The 22815-nt window shown below is 39.0% G+C and overlaps 1 protein-coding gene across 3 annotated transcripts in view; it reads left to right on the top strand.

Annotated features, from left to right (window-relative positions):
• Positions 1-22815, top strand: part of Glce (glucuronic acid epimerase) — a 44429-nt gene that overhangs the window by 4823 nt on the left and 16791 nt on the right. For 2 of the 3 annotated variants that reach the window (XM_042697474.1, XM_042697472.1), the window contains exon 2: positions 19383-19473. The gene's annotated coding sequence lies outside the window, so the exon portion shown is untranslated. Of the gene's footprint in view, positions 1-19272; positions 19298-19382; positions 19474-22815 lie in introns of those variants that run through there. The other variant, XM_042697473.1, reaches the window with a different exon arrangement.

Raw genomic sequence — 22815 nt, 5'->3', positions numbered from 1 at the left:
TAATGTTCAAAATAAATTAAACTCAAATCTCAGTCTTATTTTCCTGACACTTGGGGGTTTCTAATCATCTTAATGTCTTGTACCATGACAACAAACTGATAATAGGACTTGTTTTTTTTTCTTTTATGTATATGTGTTAAGTTTCAGAGTGACCACATACAGCAACATGAGCTACACATTGAAACCCTGTCTCAAAAAAACAAAACCAGTCAACCTAAAGCCATCATATGAAAAGAAAACTAGATTCCTGATTGTTCCCCCTCTACCCTCACTGGGACTAGCTTAGTGCTGTTTAGGATTTTAGTCCTAAGGAAATGGTAAAGAAATCCTGAATTCAGAGCATGTCATGTGGAGATACTTCAGTGCTTTTGCTCAGTTTTCTAATTTCTTTCTTTTTAAAAAATAAAGTATTTACAGTTTATTTGTCTTATGCCTATTGAGTTATTTATTAATAGCCTTAGCAATAACTGTGTAGGTGTCAATGATATGCCAATTATTAGGGCTTCCTTGAAGAGTTTGGTATGTGTGTTTTTGAATGATGTTAACCTCTAGTTAGCCCATAAGGGAATTCCTTTGTTGTTGGTGGTGGTGGTTATAGGGCTTGAACTGAGGGCCTGGGCGCTGTACCTGAGCCTCTGTGCTCAAGGCTAGTGCTCTACCATTTGAACCACAGTGCCACTTCTGGCATTTGAGTGGTTAATTGGAGATAATAGTCTCACAGAGACTTTTCTTCCCTGGGCTGGCTTTGAACCTCAATTCTCAGATCTCAGCCTCCTCAGTAGCTAGGATTACAGGCATGACCAGTAGCACCCAGCTCAAAAGGGAATTTTTAATGAATTTATACACATGTAAACATGTTGCTATCACACAGATCAAGACATCTTGTCTGGGCATGGAAGCTCATGCCTATAATTATAGCTCTTGGTGGTTGAGTTAGAAGAGTTAAAGGTTTGAGTCCACCCTGGGGAGGAAAAGTTAGCAAGATCTTACTTCAAAGAGCAAGTGTAGCATAGTGATATATGCTTACAATCCCAGCTTCTTGCGAGACAAAGGTAGGAGTATCTCTCAGGCCCAGTCCCAGGCAAGAGCATGAGACCCTATATGAAAAATAACTAAACAAGCAAAAAAGATTGGGGGCATGGCTCAAATGGTGAGGGTCTGAATTCAAATCATAGTCCTGCCAATAACAACAACAACAAAAGATAGACAGCTCCTGAATGTTCTCTCCAAGTTGGTGCTCCAAAGGTAAACTGTATTCCTGACCTCCCATTACCTGAGGCTAGTTGTGCTCACACAAATGGTATCTGGTCATCTTAGGTCTGGCTTCCTTGGTTCAACATGGTGTCTCTTAAGAGTTGTCCATGGGTTTTGTTTTGTTTGTTTTGTTTTTTAAGTTAGTAGTGGCTTGTTTTTGTTCACTATATCAATTATCCCATTGTTTGAGCATACACTTGTCTGTTCTACTGCTCATAGTCATTTGGGTTATTTTCATGAAAGCTACCATGAACAGTTTTGTACATGTGTTTTGGTGGGCATAAGAATTCCTTTCTTAGCTGGGAACTGGTGGCTCCCTCAGGAGGCTGAGATCAGAAGATCGTGGTTCGAAGCCAGCCCCAAGCAGGAAACTGCATGATACTCTTATCTCCAATAAATTAAGCAAAAAAAAAGCTGGAAGTGGCACTTTGGCTCTAGGGGTAGAGCACTTGCTTTGAGCAAAAGAAGCACAGGGACAGTGTCTAGGCCCAGAGTTGAAGCCCCAGGACTGGCAAAAAAAAAAAAAAGTCTTTCTTGGCTAATAACTAGGAGTTTTACTTATGCACATTATACACACACCTGCACACACAGAGTATACACACTGTTGTGGGCTGCAGGAGCTGCCTATGGACAGCTGACACCAGGCTGTCAGCTGACACTTAAGTATTGGAACTGGTCCCCACGGAGTGCCATCCACAGGGTCTCCTTCTTTGGTGTCCAGATGGTCATCTGTTTAAAGGGAGGCCCCTTTCTCAGGCTTTTGTCTGCAGCTTCCTTCTCAGCTGCTTGCCTTGACTTAACAGGTCAGGCTCCCCACTGGACCTTTCTGGAAAGATGCCAGTTTATAGGCTGCCAGTAGTATTTGTTTTAAAAGCCTTTTCTAGTTTGATAAGCAGAAGAGTTTATTTTAATTTGTATTTCTTTGCTAATAAAGGAAATGGAGCATTGTGAATTGTTTTATTAGATGTCGAAATGTTTATGAGATATTTAAAAGAATGCCTTGTGCATTGTCTTGTAAGGCAAAGAATATTTTAACTAGAGTTAATATTATGTTATTGTAGTTTTGGCTTTTAAATAATTTGAATAGTTGTGGAAAAAAAGTATAAAATTCAAAGACTCAAACAATTGGCCCCAAATGTAGCCACTGTTACCAGTTTCTTATGTGTAGTAGAAGACACTGTGTTTGGTGTTTCTGGGTAGTCCTCAGTACCCACAGGAGACCAAAATCTATAAATGCCCATGTCCTTTCCATAAAATGAGAAGTATTTGTGTATAACACAGATATCCTTCTGTACAACTTATCTGTGGATACTAAACAGAATGTAAAAAGCTATATGGTATTTCTACTCTATTATTTAGCATATAATGATCAGTAAAAAGTCTGCGCATGTTTGGTGCAAATGTATTTTTTCTCCCAAATATTTTCAGTTCTTGGTTGAATCCACAGATGTGGAATTGGTAGAAATGGAAGGGTAATGGGTGTGTATGTGGGTGTGTACATGCACACTTGTGCATGAATGTGAATGGCTGTGTGTATGCAAAGTCTTCATGTAAGTGCCAGATTTTTAGATGAATTATGGAGAGCATTCATTAAAATATTGACTGGTTTAGATGTGGTATTGTGCACCTAATTGTGTACTAAAAATTCAGAAGAGTCTAAAAATGATTCGTATCTGGCTACCGGCCCAGGAAGAGGAAAAGCAGGGTCTGGCAGCATTGGCAGTAGTTTTCTGTAAGACAAGTGGCCTCAGCTCTTTTTATTATTGGATCAATGCTTCAACAATAGCACTTCTGTTTCTGTAGTGCTGTAGTAAAAAGGAAAGCCCCAAGTTTTTGAAAAGTAGACAGTTGATACCTAAAAGAACAAGAGCTATCTGGAGGTATGCAGTATAGCATTTAGGGATAGAACATTCCAAGGCATTTAGTGTTTCTTTGCTTGGCAGTTTAGTTGTAGCAGAATTCTCATAACTGTTGCTGAAAAATCAGGTTTGAGCCTGAAAAAGTGTAAATAACATCAATCAGTTCCCTAAATTCTTATTTGCCAAAGTTAAAAACTAATCAGGATAAACATATAAACATTTTAAAGTATGTATGTAAAAAGATTTTCATGCTAATATCATAGCAGTAATTTGAGTCGTACATCAAGGATCTTCTTGATCTCGACGTGGATGTGATTGCTAAATACTGGGTTTTGAACAATACAAATCAGATACAGAATGTGAAACAGCAGGGTTTTTTTTGTTTCTAAAGCAGAGGTATGTGTTTATCTGCTTGTGGCTCTGTATTTGTCTGATTTGGTGTGTGTGTGGTGCTCTGTTATTTTGAAGCATGTTCTAACAGTTGATTGTCATTTTCTACTCTGCATAAATGTAATGACTTTAATTCTGCTTGAAGGATAACATTGACAAATAAAGTGATCAGAGTAGAGTTGTCAGAATGAAGTGGTGTCTTCAAATAGATACCTGCAGAGTAATTGAAACATGTCATGTAGTGCTGCCCAGGAGAAAGAAGACTAGTGGGGTAATGGTAATGCTTTTTGGATTGAGTACTTGGATGATCTTCCTCCCTCTCCCTCCCCTTCCCTCTAGTCTTCTCCCTCGTCCCTTTCCTCCCTCCCTCTCCCTTTCCCCTTTCTTCTGTCCTCTTCCCTCTCCCCCTTCCTCTCCCTCTGGCAATACTGGGGATTGAACTCATACGCCAGGCAAGTGCTTTACTACTTGAACTATGCCTGCAGTCCCTTTTTGCATTGGTTATTGCTTCCTCTCTGGGGCTAGCCTGCACTGAGATTCCCCTACTTTTGCTTCCTGTGTTCTTAGGAATGACAGGCACACACCTCTGCATCTAGCCATTAGATAAGATGGAGTCTTGTGAACTTTTTTGCATGGGCTGGTCTTGAACTGTGATCTCCCCATCTGTGTCTCCCAAGTAGCAGGATAACAGGCTTGAGTACCATATCTGGCTCTTACTTGGACAATCTTCAGTGTGCATTCTGATTCAAGTCTATAGTTCTGTGAGAAAACACATGAAGGACTAAACATGTCTTGTGTTCCCAGAGGATGGATCTTAGAACAATGATGAAGGTTAGAGAAAGGAGGGGATACTGGCTCCTAGGAGGATTTTACTAACTTGAATGAAGATGGATGATAGTATCTTCCTGCAGTATTAAATTACTTATTGAGTGAGGTTTAATCAAACTATCCTTTTAAGGACTTTTCCAAATCCAGCCTTTTAATTTCTTTGTTATAATTCCAGTTGACAACCCTTTTTCTTGGATACTTACTGTCATTTATTCTTAACAACTTATGTTTTTAATATAGTATTAGATATTAGTCGGGAAAACTGTACTTTTTTTTTGGTCAGTCGTGGGGTCTGAAATATGGGCCTGTGCACTATCCCTCAGCTCTTCAGCTCAAGTCTACCACTTGAGCTCTTCAACTCAAGCGCTCTACCACTTGGAGCCACAGCACCACTTACGGCCTTTTCTGCTTAGGTGGTGCTGAAGAATCAAACTCAGGGCCTCATGCATGCAAGGCAAGCACTCTACCAATGAGCCGCCTTCCCAGCCCAAAACTGTACTTTCTTGATGTTCAGCCTCTGAAATTAGAATATGAAACAATTTGGATGCTTTTTTTTTTAAAGTTCATTTACAGTTTCAAAGGAAATGGGATCTTAGCATCTTTTAAAGGTGTCAAAATTAATCACTTTTAAATGTGATGGCCTAAGTGTCATTAAATTCAAATTGTACATGTTTGCCTTCTTCATTTCTACAAAATAACATTAATGCCAAAAACTGAAGCCAAAGGTTATTAACTTCTAAGTGACTCAGTTGTTTGAGTCCAGAATGGAACAGCAAGCTCTTTTATTCACTGTCCTTGGACAAACTAGAGTTGTTTTGGCCTTTATGATCTTCATACTTTTGCTTCTAAGAATAGTGGCTTTCTTTGGACGTGTCTAAAGTCAAGCTTCAGAATTTCTCCCAGAGCTGTCTTAGGTCATCTCAGGTTATCTGTCCAGCACAGGCGTTTTTCATTCTTTGCTAGGAGGTTGGTATTTTATACTGTTGTATACTCTAGTGAATTGTTTAATTATTATTTTTATGTGTGAGGGATTTTTCTCAATCGAGAGGATTACAAACCCCTTAAGGAAACTTTGCTGGGGCTTGAAAGCCTTTTAATGAAACTAAAATTTCCAAGTTAGGCAATATAGCATCCCCTCCCCCAAAACAGATTGTACAGTTAAATTTTAGTATCAGAATAGTTAATAGCATTAAAAAAGTGGCTGTGTAGAATTTCTATGGGTTTAATTCCTACCTTTACCCCCAGTGTATCTTTTTTTTTTTTAATTTAATTTTATTTTATTTGAGAACATACTGTACAGAGGGGTTACAATTACATGGGCAGGATAATGCATACATTTCTTACAAAGCATTGCAGCCTCCTCCTTTGTTTACCCTTAACCTCCCTTCCCAGCCTCCCCCCTCCCCCCCCCACCCAATCATACCCCCCCTCTCCCCCCACACCGACATTGTAAAGCTGGTTTTGACATGACATTTTGTACTTCTCATTGTTGCAACAGGTCCACCTGAATCCTTAAACGACTTGTTTGTCCCCATCTCCTCCACATGTTATACTGACATCAAATATAGTGAAAGCGGGGGTTACACTGTGGGGGAGGGACATACAAAGCAACAAAGAAATAATATTATAAATGCGTTAGAAACACATGCATGAAAGAAACAAAAACATTAAAATACATATTTAAGGGTTCGTTTTCCTAACATCACATTATCTGACCTTTTCCGCTTGACTCATACCTATACTAGATATTGCAAATAAGGGAAACCATGGGACCTATGTTTCTTTGGGCCTGGCTTACTTCACTTAATATAATTTTTTCCAAGCCTTTCCATTTCCTAACAAATGGGGAAATGTCATTCTTTCTGATGGAGGCATAGAATTCCATTGTGTATATATACCACATTTTCTTGATCCATTCATCTACTGAGGGGCATCTGGGTTGGTTCCATATCTTAGCTATGGTAAATAATGCTGCAATAAACATAGTTGTGCTGGTAGCTTTAGTGTGGTCTTTTTTGTAAACATTAGGGTAAATGCCCAAAAGTGGGATTGCTGGGTCATAGGGGAGTTCTATGTGAAGTCTTTTGAGGAACCTCCATACTGCTTTCCAAAGTGGTTGAACAAGTTTACATTCCCACCAACAATGAAGTAAGGTTCCTTTCTGCCCACATCCCCTCCAGCATCTGTTGTTGTTAGAGTTCTTGATTTTTGCTGTTCTAACTGGAGTGAGGTGATATCTCAATGTTGTTTTGATTTGCATTTCTTTTATGGCTAGGGATGTTGAACATTTCTTCATGTGTCTATTGGCCATCCTTCTTTCTTCTTCAGAGAAGTTTCTCTTTAAGTCTTTTGCCCACTTATTTATTGGGCAGTTGTTTCTTTGAGGATTTGTTGTTGGGTGGTTTAATTTTTTGAGTTCCAAGTATATTTTAGATATGAGACCCTTGTCCGTTGTATGGCTAGTAAAGATCTTCTCCCAATCCGTGGGCTTTCTATTAATCTTGCTAGCTATGTCATTTGCCCTGCAGAAGCTCTGCAACCTTATGCAATCCCATTTGTCCAACCTTTCTTTGATTTGTTGTGTTTCCGGGTCTCTATTCAGAAAATTTCGGCCTGAGCCAAGGAGACCTAGGGTTTCTCCTATTCCATCCTGTAATGTTTTCAGAGTGTCTGCTTTGAGTTCAAGGTCTTTGATCCATTTGGAGTTGATTCTGGTGCAGGGTGATATATAAGGATCTAGCTTTAGTTTTCTACATGTAGTTAACCAATTTTGCCAGCACCATTTACTGAAGAGGCTGTCTTTCTTCCATTCTATTGTTTTAGCTCCCTTATCGAAGATTAGATGGCTATAGGTCTGTAGGTTCATTTCTTGGTTTTCAATTCTATTCCATTGGTCCTGAGGTCTGTTCTTATGCCAATACCAAGCTGTTTTGATTACTATGGCTTTATAGTAGAGTTTGAAATTTGGTATTGATATTCCTCCAGCAGTGTTCTTTCCGTTGAGGAGCATTTTTGCTATTCGGGGTCTTTTATTGTTCCATATGAATTTTTGGATTGCCTCTTCTATTTCCTTGAAGAATGAGGGTGGAATTTTGATAGGTATTGCGTTGAATTTGTAGATAGCCTTGGGAAGTATTGCCATTTTCACGATGTTAATCTTTCCAATCCAGGAGCATGGGAGGTTTTGCCATTTTTTAAGTTCTGTGTTGATTTCCTTTTTCAAAATTTTAAAGTTTTCATCATAGAGGTCCTTCACTTCTTTAGTTAATTCCTAGGTATTTTATTTTTTGTGGGGCTATTACAAATGGAGTTGCTTTCCTAATTTCAGCCACACTTTTCTCATTGTTGGCATACAGAAAAGCCATTGATTTTGGGGGGTTAATTTTATAACCTGCTACTTTGCCAAAGTTTTGAATCAGCTTGAGTAATTTGGGAGTGGAGTCTATGGGATTCTTTAAATACAAGATCATGTCATCTGCAAAGAGGGAGAGTTTTATTTCTTCTTTCCCTATTTGGATCCCCTTTATGTCTGCATCTTGTCTTATTGCTGTAGCTAGGCATTCTCCCCAGTGTATCTTTATTTTTTGCCATTAAGAACAATTACTGCCAGGCACCGGTGGCTCATGCCTATAAATCCTAGCTACTCAGGAGGCTGAGATCTGAGGATCATGGTTCAAAGCCAGCCATGAAAGTCCATGAAACGCTTATCTCCAATAAAACCCCCAGAAAACCAGAAGTGGCACTGTAGCTCAAATGGTAGCATGCTAGCCTTGAGCTGAAGAGCTGAGGGACAGCTCTTAGGCCCAGAGTTCAAGGCCCAAGACTGACAAAAAAACAATTACTTACCATTTTATTCTTTGTTGTTGTTGTTGTTGGTTGTGGGGCTTGAACTCTGGGCCTGGGTGCTATCCCTGAGCTCTTTAGCTCAAAGTAAGCGCTGTACCACTTGAGCCACAGTGCCACTTCCAGTTTTTCTGGTGGTTAATTGGAGATAAGGATCTCAAGGACTTTCCTGTCTGGGCTGGCTTTGAACTTCGATCCTCAGATCTCAGCCTCCTGAGAGGCTAGAATTACAGGTGTGAGCCACTGGCACCCGGCTACCATTTTGTTCTTAGTACTGCCCTCCCCATCCCCAATTTGGATCTTCCTTTTAACTGTGTTTCTATGCCTGGCCCAGTTTCTTCCTCATTAGCCCTTAAAGGTGACAGGTAACTTAAAAATACTTTAAATGAAATTTCTTGCAAGAAATAAAGATAAATAGGCAAATCAGTTCCAGTAAATGTATTTCACTGATCATGCATCTTAATGTCATATTAGTAAAAACATAGAATATATTTTAAAATGTTTGGAAAATTTTTCTGTGAACCTGTCTTATTGAGCCATAGATGGAATTAGTTTACTTTGTTCGCCATATAAAATCCGTGTCATACCCAGTGGGTGGTTGGCACTTAGCGTGTTAAAATCAAGCGGTCATCTTGAGCTCTGATGTCATTCAGTTGGGTTAGAGGCACAAGCTGGTGTCAGTGATCTTTTTTCCTCCAATGAAGCTGGAATGAAGCTAAATATGCCCACTGTAATAACAGGCTTTCATTGTTGCTGCTTTTGGGTTCTCTCTGCAGGATAAATGGCTATTTTCCAGTTATTAGTTCACTTAGATTTTGTACAAATAAGGAGGATGGAAGTTTGAGACCATCTCAGAGAGAAAATAAGTAAGACTTCATCTCAGCCAACAAGCTGGGTATGGTATGTATGCCTGTGAGACCAGCTACATGAGCTGCACCAAGTGTATGGGTAGAGAATTATGAGGCATAGGTAGGAAGGTTGTAGTCCAAGGCTGGCTTCCAGGCAAAAATGGCTCAGGTGGTAGAGTGCCTGCTTGGCAAGTAGGAAGCCCTGAGTTTCTTGGCTCTTGGCAAGCTCTCTCTCATTCCCAATCCCACAGAGGTAGTTTCCGTCAGGGTAAACATTGCCTGCCTTTTGTTACTAGATTGTTTTACCTTTCTAGAGTTTTGTATGAATAGACTTACATGGTATGCTATGGCTTTCTCTCAGAAGTTATTTTGGAATTCTTCTCTGTTGTGTTGATAATCCATTCTCTTAATATTGTTTACTGAGACAGGTCTTACCATGTAGGCCAGGCCGGCCTACTGCCTCAGTCTACTTTCAGCCTACTTCCTCAGTCTGCTGAGTGCTAGGATTACAGGAGTATACTACCATACCTAGCAATTCATATTCCCTTTTATTTGCTAAGTAGTAATGCTTCACTTAAGAACATACCAGGGCTGGGAATATGGCTTAGTAGTGGAGTGCTTGCCTAGCATGCATGAAGCCCTGGGTTCGACTCCTCAGTAAAACATAAACAGAAAAAGCTGGAAGTGGTGCTGTGGTTCAACTGGTAGAGTGCTAGCCTTGAGCAAAAGAAGCTCAGGGACAGTGCCCAGGCTGTGAGTTCATGCCCCAGGACAGGAACCAAAAAAACCCCCCCAAAAACCAAAAACAAATTTTGTTGAGTACTCATTTGTTGATAAACATTGGGACTGTTTACAAATAAAGTTGCTGGGTATATTTATAAAACTGGTTGTGTACATACATTTTCATTTCTCTTAAAGACTTAGCTGTAGAATGGCTGGATTATAAGGTAAATGTATGTTGTAACTTTTGTGTGTGTGGGTGTAATACTTGCTGTAAGTGGCCTAATTTCCTAATATGTAGGGAGAACTTACAAATTAATGAAAGTAAAGTGAAAAAAAAAAAAAAAAAAAGGAGCCGGGCACCTGTGGCTCACACCTGTAACCCTAGCTACTCAGGAGGCTGAGATCTGAGGATCTGGGTTCAAAGCCAGCCTGAGCAGGAAAGTCCGTGAGATTCTTTATCTCCGATAAACAACCAGAAAACTGGAAGTGGAGCTGTGGTTTAAGCAGTAGAGTGCTAGCCTTGAGCTGAAGAGCTCAGGGACAGCACCTAGCACCTAGGCCCAGAGTTCAAGCCCCATGACTGACCAAAAAAAAAAAAAAAAAAAGGAAAATGAGCAGAGACCATAAACATCAAATCAAAAGAAATGCACACATTGCCTTCAGTTTAAGAAAAGACTAATTTAAAAAGCTTAACCTATAATTTAATATTTAGACTTCTAGATCCAGGTGCTAGGGTTTGCATTTTCTCACAAAGTAATATTAAAAGCAAGTCATGTAAGTGCTTCATGCTTCAGTCTTCTCACCACTAAAACTGGAATAATAATAAAACCTTAAAGGATATTAGGAAAAATAGATGAGTTTAAAATGTGAAGTTCTGACAACACAGTAAGTACTCTGAATGTTATCATCAAAAAGCAAGTTGAAGCAAGAGCATTTTTCAGTTGGCAGACTGACAAAGACCAAGAAGTTGAGTAAGGGACAATAATGGCAAGCCTGTGTAACATCCATCACCCATCTGGACGGTAGGCAAGAATGTAAGTTTGTGCAATTTCTCTGGAGGACAAGTTGACTTCATGTATTATAAACATAGACTTAAGAGGAGAAAGCAGTTGAGACAAGCGGGAAACAATATGGTGTTTTGGAAGACAAGTGAGAAAGTTTCATGAAGGAGGGAGTACTGAGCTCTGTCAAATGTTGATAGTTCAAATAAGAGGAAGACTGGTCATTGGTTACTGTATTTAGCAGTGTGACATTCTTTACTACTAGAGCAGGTTTGAGGGTGTGCTAGAGCAAAAGCAGTACTTGGGTTCAAGGGAAAAAAAAGCAAAATTGGAGATAGGTAGAAAGAATCATTCAGAGAACTTTTGCTAAAGAGAGAGAAATAAGGTGATAACTTGCAGAAGATGTTCAGGAAGCTTAGCCAGAGGGTGGAGAGTTCACCATTCTAGCTTACATAGCAAGACCGTATCTCAAAAAGCCAAAATTAACAAGTAAATCAATTAAATTTTAGAATAATGTATTATAGATACATTAGGTTGAGACGTTGTTGGAATTAGGATATTAGAGAAGGCAAACCTGTAGTGAGTGTAATGTTTAAAAATAGTACATTTATTAAAATTAAGAATACTCCTGGTTTGGCCATGGGCATGAGAGTTAAGGCTAGGATTACTGGAAGAGAGCATATGAAGGAACTGCTATGATAAGCAAAGATTGGGAGAGAATATTCTGTATGAATACTGAAGTTTCCAAGGGTTATGACAGTGGCTATTATTGGAGGTGCTGTTGTGAACAAGCAGTTAAAGTCTTCAAGAAATAAAGTGGAGAGTTAGATGGATCACAGCCACAAGGAGGGGTAGTGAGTAGTTCCAGTCTAATGATGATAGATTCTAGACTAGAAGTTTTTTTTAAAAGAGTGAGGAAAATGGTTTGGAATAGGCAAGGATACTACCCTATCTGCAGGCCATGCAGTGTGAGGAGTGGGAGAGAGAACACCTAACTCAGGAGACTGCTTTCAGGACAGTGTTGCAAAGGAATCACAACAAGTTATATTTGGAGCACATACTGTATGCAGAGGCTGAGAAGGCCGTGGTTTATGTGGAGAACAGCAAGCACTGGTGCAATCTGGAATTCAAGGTTTTTCCTTCCCATCTGATGTCTTTGCAGCCTTATCCCTTCTAATGTCACTTCAAATTTATAACGTTCAAATATTGCAAATTTACAGTCCTATATTTTATCATGCAGAAATTTTCCTAAAAAAATGAATGCCATCCCTAAGGTCAAGCCTGGTTTAGTACTCCCCAGGACTGATGCCGAAACATTAATAATGATTTTTGTTACTCCTCAGTTCAGCCATACCTCTGGGCATGTAAAAATCATTCGTAAAAAGTAAGCATAGGGTATTACCATTTCTTTTCTGAAGTTTATTCTATAATTTGCTCACCATTTTATATTACATTTAAATTATTTAGTAAACAACAATTGTTAATTTTTTTTTCCCTTAGAGCCCATCTAAAGATCACTGTTCAAAGCCAACTCAAGCAGGAGAGTCCCTGAGACTCTTATCAATTAACCACTAAAAAGCTGGCAGTGGAGCTGTGGCTCAAGTATTAAAGTACCATCCTTGAGCAGAATAGCTTAGATATAGTGCCTACACCCTGATTTCAAGCCCAGGACCAGTGCACACGCACTCACACAATGCCCTTTTGCAACTACTTGAAGATGTTTAAAATTTTTTTTAAACATCTAAGAGGCATCTTGCTGCATGGGGTTCCTATTTAGTCTATCAACTGGATGTATTATCTGTTTCAGTTTGGACTGCTTCAGCTTTAAATATGAGAAAGCTTAGTTCAAATAGCCTTACACAAAAAGGAAATTTATAATCCTAAAGTACTGGAAGCAGAGAGGAAAGGTAGGCATCCAGGTTAGACATTCAAGACTTGATGAAGAGGCTGAGCTCTCCCCCGTTGTTCTACTCTGCAGGGTAGGTGCTGGCTTCATAGCAAGGTAGATTAGATCGTCTCTGTTGATGGAGAACCAGAAGGACTCAGGTGTTCTATACAAATAAAGAAGTTGGATTTCTTCCTATCAGAATGGACAAATTTCAACCCTAAGCCACTGATAAATCCCTCGTCCCCCTGGCAGGACTCCTTCTGAATTTCAGGCAATGAGAATAAGTACTTAAAAAAAAAATTCGTCAGGGCTGGGAAGGTGGCTCAGTGGTAGAGTGCTTGCCTTGCATGCATGAGGCCCTGGGTTTGATTCCTCAGTACCACATAAGCAGAAAAAGCCAGAAGAGGCGCTGTGGCTCAAGCCGTAGAGCATTTGCCTTGAGCTGAAGAGCTGAGGGACAGCACCCAAGAGTTCAGGCCCAAGACCGATAAAAAAAAAACAAAAAAAAAACCCTTTGTTTTATTAAAAAATGTAATTTTATCATCAACATCTTGACAACTGAAAATAGGCAACTCTTCTACAAGTTGTTGGCGGGGTTCTGAAATGGATGGCTATCAGAGATGACAATCTGTGCCCAGCACCATGTCTGCCTTGGTTGTATTCTAGTGTTCTGAAGTTCTCAGTCCATTATTTTTCTCTTAGTGTTTTCATGAGTTAAAATACACTTATTCATATTTTATTGGTTTGTCATGACCACAGCTTTCGATTATGTAAACTAACATAGCACTAAACATTCCTTTCTGGAAAAGAGAAAAAAATGTTGGGGTAGTGAAAGAGATAGAAGGCAAATTTGAATTTGTAACTTCTTGTAACCAATAATGCTCAACCTCTTTCACCTTCAGATAATTGACTTAGCTCCCATTTATACAGAGCTTTAGTGATTTGATTTCTGTCTCCTTTCTTCTTGTCAAAAGTTGCCTGAAGCATTGTGGTAAAATAAAATGCCAGCTGGGTTATGATTAAGGCTCCAGTTAATCCTGGCTTTTCTGCTTCCCAGTAGTGTGTGAGTATAGACAAATCTCTCAGTCCTTCTGCCTTTTTCTCTGTATGTTGAAGAGAACTGTCTGCCTTCTTAACAAGTTGTCTTTATTGCAATTAAGTAAGCTGATGTAAACAAAGTTGGAAAATACAGAATAGCACACAGTTTTAAAGGGAGGAAGTCTAATTAACCTGGGATATGTTGGTTCCAAAAACTGAATAATTGAGCCTAGATTCTGAGTATCTAAGATATCTTAGGGAAAGATAGGATGTGAATTACTGTTTTTGAAATTAGGTGCTTTGGGCTGGGAAGGTGGCTCAGTGGTAGAGTGCTTGCCTTGTATGCATGAGGCCCTGGGTTCGATTCCTCAGCACCACATAAGCAAAAAGAAAAAAGCCGGAAGTGGTGCTGTAGCTCAAGTGGTAGAGCACTAGCCTTGAGCTGAAGGGCTGAGGGACAGCGCCCAGGCCCAGAGTTCAGGCCCCACAACCAGACCCCCCCCCCAAAAAAAAAAAGAAATTAGGTGCTTAATAGAAGAACAATTTTATGAGATAACTGAATTGAATGCTTAACTCTAATTAGTGTATTCTAACAGCTACTTTTTAAATATTTCTCAGATATTTTTACTTCCAAATTTTTCCTGTTTTTCTTTTTTTTGTTGTTGGTTTAGTTTTTAGTTGTACAAAGTGGTTTAACTTCAACATATCAGTGTATGAGTATAATGCTTCTTGATTAATGTCTATGGTGTTTTTTTGTTAGTGTTTGTTATTTGTGTGTGTGTGTGTGTGTTTTTTTTTTTTTTGGTGCTGCTGGCCCTTGCTTTTGCTCAAGGCTGGCACTCTACCACTTGAGCCACAGGTCTTCATCCAGCTTTTTGGTGCATGATTGGAGGTAAGAGTCTCATAGACTTTCCTGCTTGAGTTAGTTTTGAACTGTGTTCCTCAGATCTCAGCCTCCTGAGTAGCTAGGATTATAGGTGTGAGCCACCAGTGTCTGACCTACTTTCTAGCTGTTGACAAATTGCCTTCTTAATCATGAAATAGGAGAAGAGTTCTGACACTGATCAGGCTAGGAGAAAGTCTTCTGCCATCTGTGTTGTGGCATGTTTTGCTATTGCTTTACTAGATAAAATTCTAATTACTGTTAAACAGATTGTTTATGAGGTTTTTAAATATTGTACAGCAAATGTATAAAGGTACAGAGGCAAAGAAATAGTACCAGATTTTAAGACAAAAGCTGGTCTTTGAAAGCATGTTCATTGTAATTTGACACACAGTTTTAAGCAACTTTGAAAGATAAGCTATTGATTACATTGAGTAAATAGCCAAGAGTTCAGTTATGGCATCCTAGGGTAAGTGTGTATTTAACTTTACCAGAGACCATCAACTACCTTTGAACATGGATGTGCCATTTTTCATTCTTAGTAAAGAGTGAGAATTCTTAGCACTGCAAGATTTTTGTTTTGTTGTGTTTTAAAACTTTTAGCCTTGGTGTACTTTTGCTCATATTTAAATTGGATTGTTTTCTTACAGTTGAGCTTTGAGTGTTCCAACAGCATTTGTAAAGACTGTCCTTTCCTTGTGTTGCCTTTATGCCCTGGTCAAAGTCCATGTGGTCATATTTATGTGAATCTGTTTGTGGATACACTGATCTGACAAATATCACATTATGCTGATAAGTAGCTTAAAGCCTTAAAATTACCTAATATAGTTTTCCCTTTTTTTTTTGGTCGGTCGTGGGGCCTGAACTCTAGGCCTGGGTGCTGTCCCTCAGATCTTCAGCTGAAGGCTAGTACTCTACCACTTGAGCATCAGCCCCACTTCCAGCTTTTTCTGCTTATGTGGTGCTGAGGAATCGAACCCAGGGCCTCATGCATGCAAGGCAAGCACTCTACCACTGAGCCACCTTCCCAGCCCCAGTTTTCCCATTTTTTTAAAGTAGTTTTGGCCACTGTAGTTTTTTTTCTCCCTTCTATGTTGATTTCAGATGTACCTTGTATATAATTACAAAAATAATTCTGGAATTTTGATTGGAGTTGTATTATACCCGTAGTCCAGTTTGGGGAAAGCTAATATCTGTTTACTATGTTTTCCAGTTTATGAACACAAACTGTCCTCTCACACGTTTAGATCTTCTTTGACTTAGTTTTATCAAAGTTTTGTATTTTATAGCATATAAATCCTGAATATGTTTATTAGATTTATATCTAAACATTATACTTTTAAGGAGATAATCTGAATGGTTTGATTTTAAATTTTGAGGACTTCAAATTCTTACTGTATAGAAATATGATTTATGGGGCTGGGAAGGTGGCTCAGTGGTAGAGCGCTTGCCTTGCATGATCAAGGCCCGGGGTTCCATTCCTCAGCACCACATAAGCAAAAAGAAAAAAGCCGGAAGTGGCACTGTGGCTCAAGTGGTAGAGCGCTAGCCTTGAGCTGAAGAGCTGAGGGACAGCGCCCAGGCCCAGAGTTCAGGTCCCACGACCAGACCCCCCCAAAAAACAAAACAAAACAAAAAAAAGAAATATGATTTATGTTGATATTATATTTCTTGACCTTAATAAACTCACTTATTAGTTGCAGGATTTTTTTGTGTGTGCTGCTGGCCCCTGAGCACTTTTGCTCAAAGCTGGCACTCTACCACTTGAGCCACAGGTCTACATCCAGCTTTTTGGTGTGTGATTGGAGGAAAGAGTCTCATAGACTTTCCTACATGAGTTGGTTTTCAACTGTGTTCCTCAGATCTCAGCCTCTTGAGTTGCTAGGATTATAGGCGTGAGCCACCAGTCAGTGTCGGACTTACTTTCTAGCTGATGACAATCTTAAAATTTTCTGTTTAATCATGTCATTCAAGTGGCAGTTGCTGCTTTTTCTTAGCAATGCAGAGCATTTCTTTCTTACTCATCTTTTCTTACCAGTGTGTACTTTCATATCTTTCTAACTAATGTGTAATTTTTTGATCATTTTTAATAAGTGAAATGGATCTAGATTTGGAATTTCCTTTTTGAAAGTTTTTACGTACAAAGAATTTATTTGGTAGTTATGAGGCTGTGCAGCTTATATGAATGCATATTGGTAGTTTGTGGTTTCAGGAAATTAGTCTATTTAATCTAAGTTGTTGAATTTACATATATAGAACTGTTCATCACATATCTTTAAAATGTTTGTGGGGCTAGGTGCTGGTGGCTCACGCCTGTAATCTTAGGCTGAGATCTGAGGATCATGGTTCAAAGCCAGCCTTGGCAGGGAAGTCTGTGAGACTCTCATCTCCAATAAACCACCAGAAAGCCAGAAGTGGCTCAAGTAGTAGAGCACTTGCCTTGAGCTGAAGAGCTGAGGGACAGTCGCAGGCCCAGAGTTCAAGCCCCATGACCGACCACCCCCCAAAAAAAAATGTTGGTGGGGTCTGTAACAAAATCTCATTTATGCCAATAGTTATTGAATTTGTGGCTTTTTCCACTTCATCTGTGTTGGTCTTGATACTTGTGGAGATTGATCTTTTCAAAGAGCCAGTTTTTGTTTTATGGATTTTTCTGTAATTTTACTCTTTTTAGTTTATTTGATTTCTGTTATTTCATTCCTTCTACCTGCTTTGTGTTAAAATTTCCCCTCTTTCTTTGTTTTCTTGAGGTGGATGCATTCGATGTTAACCTTTTTCTTTCTGTTTTTGAGACATGGCCTTACTATGTAGGCCAGTCGGGCCTTGAATTCCCAGTTCTCCTACCTCAGCCTCCAGCTCTCATGCGCACTCCCTGCCTGGCTCTTCCTATAGGATCAGCGCTCTGTTTCCCTTCTGGCATCATTTCTTACCTGCTGGAAGAGCTTCTGTTAGCATTTCTTTCAAAGCAGTCCTTCTCTCAACACATTGTCTTAACTATCCTTTACCTGAAAGTGTCAAAAGTTATTTCACTTTTATCTGAAGGGCATTGTTGCTGGTATAGAAATCTGGTTTGACAGGTTTTCTATTTTAACATTTAAAAAATTGTTTACTTAGTTTTATTAGTTGTACAAAGCGGTTTCAGCTCAACATGTCAGTTCATGAGTACAACATATCTGAATTTATAAGTACAATGGCATCTCTTTCACTATTCTCCACTTTCTTCTTTAACATTTAAAAAAATGTTCTACTTCTTTCTGTCCTCCATGATTTCTGAAAATAAATCTGTAGTCATTTGGATATTTTCCCCTAAAAGTAATGTTAAAATTTTCTGGATATTTTAAAGACATTTTCCTTTGTCTTTTGCTTAATTAGATATATAATGTTTAATTATGGTGTATCTGGGAATAGAACTCTTTGTAATTAGCCTCTTCCCATGTGTTGCTAAGCTTTTCAGAATATATACAAGTTTATGCCTTTCAATAAATGTGGAAAATATTTTCTTAAAGTATTTTTACTTACACTCAGTGCTTTTTGTCTTGCTGGCCTTTGAGAGGGGAAACTTCAATGAATTATTATTAGGTAGTTGCACAAAGGGGGTTACAGTTCCATAAGTCAAGTTATAAGAACAATGCTTCTTGGATAAAAACTCTTTCCCCCCATTTTTTTTTCTGTTGGTCAGGCTGGATAATTCCTATACATTTGTAGTAAATTATCTGAGTTTTCCTCCTTTGTGCTGTTGTTGAACTCATTTAATGGGCAGCTTTTTATTTAACTATGGGTATTTTTCCACTTGCCAGGTTTCCTCTTGGCTCTTCTTTATATCTCTATTTCTTCTCCAAGATACCTGTCTTTCCATTTGTTTCAGTAATATTTGCTATTACTTGTTGATGCATTCTGTAATAATGTCTTTATCTAGGTATGTAATTCAGATATTAGAGCTTTTCTTAGTATTGGTATTTTCCCCATGTAAATTGAGTTTTTCCCAGCTTTTTATACACATAATAATTCTGGATTTTATCCTGCACATGTGATGAACTTTCGGGTCCTGCTCTGGACATCCAGTGCAGGATGTTGATAATTTGTTTTAGTAGTAATCTGGTGAGGTTCAACCTAGCTCCTGTGGGTTATGTTTGAATATCAATTCCATTTTGAAGTTTTTGCTTTGCTATTTGGTTCTGTACCACCCATTCATTGCTAGTATGGAGTTTGGAAGGCGGTCTGTTCCACAGCTCAGTTCTATAGTCTGAATGCTTCTGTTAGGACAGATCTGTATGAGGTTCAGCACTGAAGGTGAAGCTAGTTTTAATTAATTGTCCTTCTGGCCTGAGATTGCTAGTGATCTCTGACTCTTTGGAGCTCTACCTTTTCCATCATCTAACCAGAAAGATACACTTTTATTATTCTGTAAGGTGCATCCTCTGCTGCTATGCCCGTTTCCAGCACCAATCAGTACGAGAACAAAGTGAGCAAATGGATTTACCATGTGGTCTGGGACCAGAGAATGTAGTTTTCCTACCTCTGAGTTTTAAACTCCTGCTTGCCTTCATTGCCAAAGCCAGATGTGGCTGATGAAATGAGCGAGGACTCCACACTTTCAGGAGGTCCCTTTCTCCTTCTCTCATAACACTAGGACAAGAAGCTCTGTGATGTCCCTACTGGATGATACGGAAGGAAGCAGTGATGACTCATTAGTGCGTCATGGTACTTCAGATTCCGACCTCCTTACAGTTTGCCTGCTGTGGGTTACTTGGAAAGACATATTGATTACCCCACTTTATCTGCAACAGTTACAACGTAACTTAACGCTTTTTAATTTTGTTTCTCTAGGAAATTAACAAGAAACTGAAGCCTTGATTCAAATAAACTCTGAATTGAAGCTGGAAATGTACTAGAATTTAGATTCTTTCATTTGATTAAGGTAAGATTGTGCAGTAAAATGTAACATACACTTACTGTACATTTTCAAACTTAAAATTTTAGTGTATGCTTTCTTAACATTTCAGGGAAAAATAATGTTTAGGAGACCAAAGTAGAATCTGATTCATATTTATAGAATTATTCAAGGAATAATTAAACTGTGATACAGAAAGAAGACAAAACTGGAATTATCCAAGGCACTTCAGAAGAAGGGAAATTCACACATGGTTTCTCCCCTTGCAGATTTTTTCTGATGCAGTAGCAGAAGCATATAAAAAATTGGTTCTTGCAAGTTACAAGATTGGGGTTAGACCAAAGTCTAGACAGCTAAGAGCATCAGTGTTGAGGGAAGGTATGTTCTTATGGAGGAACAGCAGATAGGAAGGAAGTGTAAGAAATTATTTATTGGACCTTGATTATTAAAGACTAAAATATCTGTTTAGGGTAGTTTCCTGTTTTCTTGGAAAGACTGGAAGGTGTATTGCTTTAAAATTCCATGAGTTATTTTAAGGAATTCCTTACAAAAAAATAGACTGAAATTGACATACTTAATTCTAACCAGGGGTTTTAGGCCTAAAGTGTATGAAAAACTTGTAAAAAGTTTTCATATTTCCTTAAAAATTTCCTTAAAATAATTTCCTTAAAATTCTGAAGCTTGACCTTCTTTCTTATTTCTCATGGCTAATTCAGAAAACAAGAAGCCTGCTTGATAACCCAAGTTCCTGTTATTTTATTTGGGGATGGTTGTTTAAGATTGGCTTAGTAGAGAAGGGGAGATCAGTATGTCAGGTTAATTTCTTAACATTTGCTACATTTTGAAATTTTCTTTGCTGGAGCTAGGAAGGTGACTCAGTGGTAGAGTGCTTGCCTTGCATGCACAAAGCCCTGGGTTCGATCCCTCAGTACCACATAAGCAGTAAAAGCTGGAAGTGGTACTGTGGCTCAAGTGGTAGAGTGCTAGCCTTAAGCTGAATTGCTGTGGGACAGCGCCCAGGCCCAGAGTTCAGGCCCCATGACCCCCCCCCCCCCAAAAAAAAAAATGCTTTGCAGAAGAAAAACAACAAAAGCACTTAAAGCAAGGTGCAGGCCATATGCTAGCACTGTTGCCAAAAGAAAATACATGTAAGAAAAACATACATACCTATATGTAGAAGGAATAATCAGAGGCTATCGTTTTCTTTTTGCTAAGTACTTGTAATTCAAGTTTCACCTCTGTAAATAATCCTCTCAAATTACTTAGACTGATTATGGAAAAGTCCCTGAAACTTAAGTTTTATCCTTTAGGATGATATATAGGTGTGTATAGAAAACATGTTTCTATATCTTAGGAAATAACCTTTTGGATGCAATTTTGTATCTTCCTCAGCTGTCTTACTTATTTAAGCAAACAAAATTTCTGTATTTGTCTTGCATATACCTCACATTTTTAGCCCCTAGAAAGTATCTGCTTTTCTTAGCATGTAGGAAGGTCTGAAGCAGAAGGCAAATGGAAGGCCGGTAGAGATGGAGATAGTTCAGTTTCGTAACCTTCCTATTTGTTTAGAAAAATGTACATCTGGGAAATCTTAGCTTAAATTGTACTTAATTCACATTTATAGCTGATAAAAATTTACGTGCCTGACCAATATATCATTATCTGGAAAGGCAGACCACTTTTTTACTTGACTGCTACTCTTATCAACTTTTATGAGGTAGTAAAAATTACAGAGGCCTAGAGAAAGGTGTTCTTTGCCTAGAAACACATACTTCTTTTAAAGTAAACTGTTTGATGAAGAATGTTGACAGCCATTTAGCACCACAGCTACCAACTCTAGGACATTTCCATCAGTTGTGAGAGTCCCTCATGCTCCTTCAGAGTCACTCCCGGCCATGACCAGTTTATTTTACCCCAGTAAGTTTGCTTCTCCAAAATGCCACATAAATGGAAGCAGTCAGCAACCTTCCCCCATGTAGTTGCAGGTATCAGGCTGTTACTGAGGTCATTTTACTGCCAGATGGACCAGTCTACTACCAGTTGTTGGACTTCTGTGTTCTTTTCTCGCTTAGGGTTTATGTATGAATTGATTTAGTTTTAGAATTTCTGGGTTAATATAGCATTCTCTTGAGTAACTACCTCATAGTTTCATTAGTGTTAGAGAATCTGAAATATGCCATACCTCATGAAAACCTCGGAGCCTTCTGCTAAAACTTGATGAACATATTTACTGAATGTTTTCAAATTTTGGAAGGGGGCGCATGTGACTTTTGGGTCATACTTTTTTGTGTGTTGGTCCTGGGCCTTAAATTCAAGGCCTGGCCACTGTCCCTGAACTTTTTTTCTCTCAAGGTTAGCACCCCATCACTCTATGTCACCCTGTCACAGCTCTACTTCTGGCTTTTTGGTGGGTAATTGGAGATAAGAATCTTATGGACTTTCCTTCCCAGGCTGGCTCTGAACTATGTTCCTCAGATCTCAGCCCCCTGAAGGTGGATTACAGGTGTGATCCACCAGCACCTGGCATGGGACACACTTTTTAAAAACTGAACATGCTGTAGTAGTAGATTCATGGCAGGAAAATGAAGTTTGGTGAAAATGTAGTAGACAGGCAAACACTGGACTAAGAATTTATTAGGTTGTAGGTCTGGAATCTATTTTCGATTTCCATGTGTATTTTTTATAGACTTGGGACAAATTAGTAAGCTCTCTAAAAGAAAAATGAAACTCTCACTTTTCCACAATCCTTTGGTAAGTACTTGATTTCATTAGTCCTCTGGACACTTCTGAGGTGCCAGTGTGGTAGGTAGGACTAGACCCAGTTTACTCAGTGTTAACTTAGTGTGAACTAATTCGATGTGAATTAACTAACTCACTGTGAACTAACTCACTGTGAACTAACTCAGTATGAACTAATTCAATATGAACTTAAGTCATTGTGAATTAACTCTGTGTGAACTAGGGCAGAGAGGATGAGTCAGCACCTGAAGGTTTGGTTGACTTGATGTCAGTTTCTTGATAAAGACAGATTCTGCTATTCTGTTGCCTTTTTCTTGGTTATTAAGAGATATTTATAATGTTAATATTTGTAAACATTGTATGGTTTTCTAAGTTGTAAGGGAGGATAAAGGTCAGCAGGTAAGGGCTGCTGTTTGCAGCTTGTCACTCAAAGGCCTCAGTGTGAAGACTTACTTTGAGGGAGCACTGTGGTGATTGATGGGCAGCAGCACTTTTAGGTGGTCCTGAGGTCTCTTCCTCGTCCGCCTCTCTGCTTCCTGTCCACCTCCCATTCCTGCCATGATGTTCCTGTCTCATCAAAGGCCCGAACCAATGGGGCTACCCTTGGGAAACCTCCAACACTGTGGGCTA

The sequence above is a fragment of the Dipodomys spectabilis genome, unplaced genomic scaffold (genome assembly GCF_019054845.1).
Source record: "Dipodomys spectabilis isolate Male_0828 unplaced genomic scaffold, ASM1905484v1 ptg000219l, whole genome shotgun sequence".
Taxonomy (NCBI): domain Eukaryota; kingdom Metazoa; phylum Chordata; class Mammalia; order Rodentia; family Heteromyidae; genus Dipodomys; species Dipodomys spectabilis.
The sequence above is the reverse complement of the archived record's forward strand: the minus strand, read 5'-3'. Positions and strand labels throughout refer to the sequence as shown.